We start from the raw sequence: 7,787 nt of genomic DNA on the forward strand, positions 1-7,787 counted from the left end.
TGATTGATAGGTTGTACAATGATAACACAAATCTCAATGATTCCCCTGTGAATTCCACGTTATCGACCCCATACATAGATTGTTATCAGCTGGCTATATCAAGTAGGCAGTAAAAAGTTATTGCAGGTTATCACGTAGCCAATAATGAATAACTTTAGTATAGAAACACTTCATCGGTGGGTAGAAATAGTGACTAGAACATGATTACATCAAAAGATCACGGAATTTTGCAATAGCTCCTTATAGAGCTATAAAAGACTTCATAAAAGTTTATTTAAAAACATCACATTGCGTTCAAGGCGCTTTCCACATTAATATTTGTATTCACGATGACTATCTCAATAATGACTCCTCATGATGTCAAGCATCGGCATGGTATATTTTACATCAGGCGTTTTGCGATCAAAGTTGGTTTTAAGTGATAATGTTGTGCAAACAAGGCGCTCCTAACATTGACAGTAACACACTTTATACTAGGAAAATATGGAATGTATAATATTTCACATACCAATCACGAACACTCAATAGCTTTGTATGCTACTCATTATAGCTGGGATGTGAGAGCTGCCTCGGTCCCACCAGATAACCATGCGGTTTATGCAACAAAGTTTGTAGGTGGGACAAGAAATCAGCAGCAGCTTATATCCACTAAATATGATAGAGATACCAAATAAATGGCGCAGTCCTTAACCATGTTATGTGAAAAAATGGAGTTCCCTAACTGCTTTAAAACTAGGTCGATTAGTCCCGTTCCGGACTTTACTAGACGTCTCAGGACAGCAGCACCATCCCAGATAATTGACGAGATGCGAGAAGGTCAGGACACGCTGAACATCATACTATAGGCCGTAACATGTATCACAAACATCGATTTCATGTAAGAAACCACTGGATGGACCACATTGACAACAATTCAATTCCGTCTGACTCGCAGCATGGATTCCTATCCAGACTATCCTGCGAGACTCAACTTCCACTTTGAGCAATGCATGTCTGCACTTCCACTTTGGGCAATGAATGGCGGTACTTCTACTTTAAGCAAAGTTTGACGGCACTTCAATTTCTAATGCATGGCGGTGTGGCATTTTCATTTGTGACCCGTTTTCAAGTGTGACCAGGGGCACTATGTAATACATGGACTGGGCTAAGACTTTTATCGATCTGTAAAGCAATACCATGTAACACTTAATGGATATATGACAGAAATACGTTTCAAATGTATAGGTTTTTTTTTTGGGGGGGGGAGAAATGGTGATTTAGTATCTCTTAATCAACAAGCAGCTAAGAAGCTTCATAAAATGTGGTAAAGAGAAAAATAAAACAACCGGAGGTCGAATGCAATAAATGATTAAGTGTACACACTAACATCATCGGTAATATGTACGGCGAGTACTTGTTTAAGTTTCTTAAATTAGAGAATACATGTAATTAGAATCTACTTGATAATATTAAGAAAATCAGCATGAGATCAAGAGATAATTCATCATAATATTTTGTCTCGTGTCGTAACTTATAAGAATATAAAAAAAACACATTCAGGAAACAAACACATTGCCGTTGAAAAGGTTTGCTTTAACAATAAACCTATGCAATACACAAACAATATACAGACCCATCATTTAAGTCTGACCCCACAACATATAATACTCCTTCCGTTTTCAAGTGAGACCACCACAATGTAAAAACTCCACCCGTTTTCAAATGTGACCCTAACATTATACAGACTCCATTCATTTTCGTCTCTGACCTCCACAATATACAGACTCCTTCCGTTTTCAAGTTTGACGTCCATAGTGTGCATATTCTTGCTGTTTTCAAGAATATTTAATACTTTCGTGAAGTTAATTCCTAGTTCCTTATTCCATGAATTATTCTATTCCCTGATTACTTATTCGATTTCCAATTAATTATTGCATAATAATTGGTTCAAACTCTGCTATCAACTATTTGATGAACTATTTGATATTTAAATACCCTACGAAGTGGATAAGATGGGGTTCGGTTCTAAGGAATATCACAAGATGAAGAGGATGTTGCGTCTCTCCATCCAGATTCTGTCGTATGTAACCTGCTGACGGTTTGTCTCTATAGAGACTGCAGATCAGATAACTTCCAAATACGACAATATTGTTAATATTGTTTGGCAATGTCTAGTGTTAATGGAGTCTTCAAGTAGGGTCAGCCATCACTAATTTTGAAGAAGGTCATCTCACATACTTGCTTAAATTTTTAAAGATCTACCCATTTAGCAGGCTCTGAAATATTGATTTGATTCTGCTGTCTCTATAGAGTATCTGATGTGCTTGAGGGTAGGATATCCGAGACACAACAGACCGACTTTCAGGACATTTTCGTCTCTTCCTAAATAGAGTATTGAGAGGTTTGGCTTCGTTACATATGTCATTGCTCGTTAATTTCTTGTTGGCAAGGTGTAATTCTGTTTTCATAAAAATCTCTGGACGAGTTAACTGCCCCTTCTCTGGCTCCACTCCTTTTGGAGGAACTCTTCCTTCTATTCATTATGATTTGAAGGATCACTCTGTCGCTTTTGTCCTTATTCTGACAAGAATGCAGACCGTGAAGGTCAGTACTTCGCATGGATCAGCGCCACTCAATAAGAAGTCTAGTCTGCTGTACGGCTGAAGCCTTACGTCAAGGGCAACACCGCTCCTCCAATCTCAGATTATGGTCCTTCTACAGCAAGATAAGACTTCGGGTTAGGAAACGATTCTCCCATCTAGAAAGGTCTCGACCTTCCTCGCCCCGGTCTTCCTATAGGAGGTCGACTGTTTTCAAGAGAATAGTCAAGTAGTCAAGGAGGGATAAAGTATTCCAACCATACAGGATCCACCCTTGGTAACAAAGCCTATCTTCATACTTCCCCCAGGGGATCCGGAAAAGACACTTACCATCCAGGAGGAACAGACGACCATGCTTCTAAAGGGCGCTGTCGAGAAGGTACCTGTGATAGACTGCATACCCGGCTGCTATTTCAGAATGTTTTTGGTCCGCAAGAAGTCCGGAGCTTGGCTTCCTATCATAGATCCTAGTGCCTTCAACAGGCACGTAGATGTTCCTCCTTTCACGATAGAGACTGCACTGGCTATCATAGCTTCGGTGAGAGAGGAGGTGTAGGCCACTTCAGGGGATCTGAAGGATGCCTATTTCCAGATTCCCATCAAGAAGTATTCCTTCGTTTTCCTTGCAATGGGAAGAGTTTCCAGTTCCGGGCCATGTCTTTCGGGCTCACGACTGTTCAGTTGGTTTTCATCGAGCTACTGCAGGCTTTAGTAGGGTTTTTGCATCGCAAGGAATAGATGATTCTCTCATGCTCCACTTAGTTCGGGAATCTTTAGAGTAGAAGACCAGCGTTTTACTCAAAGTCGGCTTCATTCCTTACAGACATAAGTCCAAGGTGAGGTTGCCCCATGATCAGGACTTTGTCTTCCCGGGAAACCATGTCAACACGGTTCAGGGTATTACTCTTCAACCGCTGGAGACGTTAGAGATGGCCAGGGATCTTGCTCTGACGTTCATCGCCTGATTCCACACCCAAGTTCGTAGGTTTCTCAGTTTTCTACGTTACCTCAACGCTGTGGCAGATGTGGCCCCCTTCGAAGACATTAGATCTTTTTAGATGTTCCTCCATGCAAACTGGGTTCCTCCTAGCAGGGAATGGGATTCTTGGCTTGAGTTTGGTCGTTGGTACACTCTTTAAGACAACGTTCTCCGGAGGTTTCCTTGTCCAGATCCCAGTATGACCTTGTTCACGGATGCGTCAATGACCAGGTAGGAGGATCATCTCGATGGCAATTGCCAGGCGGTGGAGTGGTCTTGGGAATAGCATTCCGAGCATAACATGCTGGAGATGAGGGTTGTTCTGCTGGCTCTGCAGTCTTGTTGGATGATTCTTTATAGTTTGTGTGGCTACGGAAAACTCTACAATTGTGTTGTGTATCTGGAGAGCCATGGGGATCAAGGTCTCGCGGTTTTGTGCCCTCGCTATCCGTATTCTTCTCGTCTGGGAAATACAGTTTATTATTAAGTCAAGTATTTTCCAGGAAGGTTTAATGTTTTGGCGGACACACTCTCCAGTCACCACCACCCGGTTCTGACAATATGCCAGCTATATATCCTTCGTTTTTCGAGGACGTTTGTATGTTTGTATGTTCCTCTGGTTCTCCCACCAAAAACCAATATCCTGCGCCAGCCTTAATGCTGTTGTCGATGCTTTCACGTCCCAAGAACCTCCACCTACATACGTGGAAGCTCTCTCAGGAGGCCCCGCTCAGATAGGCTTTTCCGCTTACGTGTCAGTTTGCGTCGCCTGATCAATTAAATTAGGTCTTCCTCTTCTGGAGTCGACAAGTCACGCTGGAAAATCTATGGTTGGTGCATCGACATGAATGATCTATACGGTCAAGGCCTCTGTCCAGCTGATTTCGGATTCCCTTCTCATTTTATGAGGGAACGCGATCTTACCTCTGGTACCATTGCATGCTATTGCAGTTGTACTATTACCATTGTACTGTCTTTTCATGAAGATCGGAGGTAGGTTTTTCCACCTCTTTGTTAGCCATGATTAGGGGTTCAGAAAGACCAATAAGAAATCTGGAAGTTAAATAAGTAATCAGGGAATCGAATAAGTAAAACGCCCTTAATAAGGAATCGAATGGTTAAATATATTATTGCGATGTATGATAATGCATTTGGAAACGTTTGTAATGTTATTCAGCAACTACATATGTATCGGAAATATGGAATCGAATGGGTACCATTTCAAAATGGCATATTATGGAGGTCACACATGAAAACAGGAGGAAACTTTATATTGCTAGGGTCACACTTGAAAACGGGAGGAGTCTGTACATTACAAGGGTCACACTTGAAAACAGGAAGAGTCTGTGTATTTTGGTAGTCACACTTGAAAACGAGAGGAATATTTACATTGCTAGGGTCACACTTGAAAACGGGAGGAGTCTGTACATTACAAGGGTCACACTTGAAAACGGGAGGAGTCTGTATATTATTGAGGTCACATTTGAAAATGGGTGGAGTCTGTATATTGTGAGGGTCACATTTGAAAACGGGTAGAGTATATATATATATTGTGGAGGTCTCATTTGTAAACGGGTGGAGTCTGTATATTCTGAGGGTCACATTTGAAAACGGGTAGAGTCTGTATATTGTAAGGGTCACATTTGAAAATGGGTGGAGTCTGTATATTCTAAGGGTCACCTTTGAAAACGGGAGGAGTCTGTATATTCTGGAGGTCACATTTGAAAACGAGAGGAGTCTATATATTGTGGAGGTCACATTTGAAAACGGGTGGAGTCTGTATATTGTGGAGGTCACATTTGAAAATGGAAGGAGTCTGTATATTGTGAGGGTCACATTTGAAAACGGGTAGAGTCTATATATTGTGGAGGTCACATTTGAAAACGGGTAGAGTCTGTATATTGTGGAGGTCACATTTGAAAATGGAAGGAGTCTGTATATTGTGAGGTCACATTTGAAAACGGGTGGAGTCTGTATATTGTGGAGGTCACATTTGAAAACGGGAGGAGTCTGTATATTGTGGAGGTCACATTTGAAAACGAGAGGAGTCTGTATATTGTGAGGGTCACATTTGAAACCGGGTGGAGTCTGTACATTGTGGAAGTCACAATTGAAAACGGGATGAGTCTGTATGTTTCTGAGGTCACATTTGAAAACAGGTAGAGCCTGTATGTTTAAGAGGTCACACTTAAAAACGGGAGGAGTCTGGATATTGTAAGGGTCACATTTGAAAACGGGAGGAGTATGTATATTGTTAGGTCACATTTGAAAACGGGTGGAGTCTGTAAATTGTGGAGGTCACTCTTGAAAACGGGAATAGTCTGTATAATGTAGGGGTCACATTTAAAAACGGGTCGAATCTATATGTAATTAGGGTCACATTTGACAACGGGAGGAGTCTGTATGTTGTGGAGGTCACATTTGAAAACGGAAGGAGTCTGTATATTGTTAGGGTCACATTTGAAAACGGGTGAAGTCTGTATATTGTGGAGGTCACATTTGAAAACGAGAGGAGTCTAGATATTGTTGAGGTCACATTTGAAAATGGGTGGAGTCTGTATGTTGTGGGGGTCATACCTGAAAACGGGAGGAGTCTGCATATTGTTAGGGTCACATTTGAAAACGGGAGGAGTCTGTATATTGTTTGGGTCACATTTGAAAATGGGTGGAGTCTGTATTCAAGTGATAATCCCCAAATTTGTATCATAAACGGCTTTCTGATATGGTGTTTTAATATCATTATCACATTCTATTATACTACATGAGTGTAGGCCTATAGTATTAAAGTTTTATATGCTATCAGTTACATTTTTTAGGAAAATATAAGTCTTGCATTTTGTAAACACCATGTATTATTACATGTATTGACTAGAATGTCCACATTTCCCATATTGACGTTGTAGTACATAATTGTAATACACAATTTCGTCTGCTAGAGCATTGCTAATCCGTGTATTAAATTATGCCATTATATTTGCTTCGCGCATGCGCAATGCGCCACAGGTTACACTTGAAAACGGTCACAAATGAAAATGCCACAGCGGCACTTCCACTTCTGGCATTGCATGGCGATACTTCTACTTTTTGGCAATACATGACAGCACTTCCGATTTGGGCAATGAATGGCGCCACTTCTACTTTGGACAATGCATTGCGACACTGCCATTTGGGCAGTGCATGGCAGCACTTTGCGCAATGCATGACGGGACTTCTAATTTGGGCAATGTAATGCAGGACTTCCACTTTAGGCGATGCATGACAGCACTTCCGATTTGGGCAATGAATGGCGCCACTTCTACTTTGGACAATGCATTGCGACACTTCCATTTGGGCCGTGCATGGAAGCATTTTGAGCTATGCATTGACAAATCCTTAATACCCAGCCCATGTGACCTTAGGATGTAATCATCTTTAGTAGATCATATTGAGATCCATATGTAGTGCTTAACATTAATCTCAAGCTAGCAAATGTTTGAAAAGTATTTTGATCTAGGTTGTCATGAGATTAAGATTAACAAACTACTTGCAGTACCCATGTTGCTTGATTCTCTCATAAAACTACATGAAGTGCTAAACATCAATCACAAGCTAAAATAGAACAAATGCTGAATTAGGTCGTTGACCTGAAATCCAAACCCATGAATAAAGGTAAAGCTGTAGTATCATTTTTACTCTTAATATTAAATTAATTAAGACCTAAGCAATGAAAACTACCACAAGCCTAGAAAAAATCTGATGTTCTAAATAGCATACAATATGCAGCTGACCCTAAGGTACCTTCAAGCAAAATATTTTCCTTATCACCAAGTGACCCTAAAATGGAGCAAAATTTTACACTTCATTTAATTTTGCATGGTTAAATAGTTTTAAATGAAAACAGCACATCTTTTCTTATCTGTAGAGACAGATTTTTATTAATATACTGAATTTGAATTCTAATTCAAAATTCAAGACAAAACATTTAATTGTAAATAAAATGGTCAAATTTCAAAGACATATTATATGAGGTACAGTATAAATGAATTTGTACAATGTTGATTGTGAGGAGTTGCCATGGAAATACACAACCTTCCCACCCTCTTATCTCACAATGGCCTATACCCGACACAGCCTATTGTTGCTATCAAGGGATGAGTATTATATATGCAGTGTAAATTTGTTCTTATATCATAGCTTTAACAGAATAAACATTAATGGACAATTTGCTTTTCATATTTCACATCAGTGCA

Source organism: Argopecten irradians, chromosome 1 (assembly GCF_041381155.1).
Source record: "Argopecten irradians isolate NY chromosome 1, Ai_NY, whole genome shotgun sequence".
Taxonomy (NCBI): domain Eukaryota; kingdom Metazoa; phylum Mollusca; class Bivalvia; order Pectinida; family Pectinidae; genus Argopecten; species Argopecten irradians.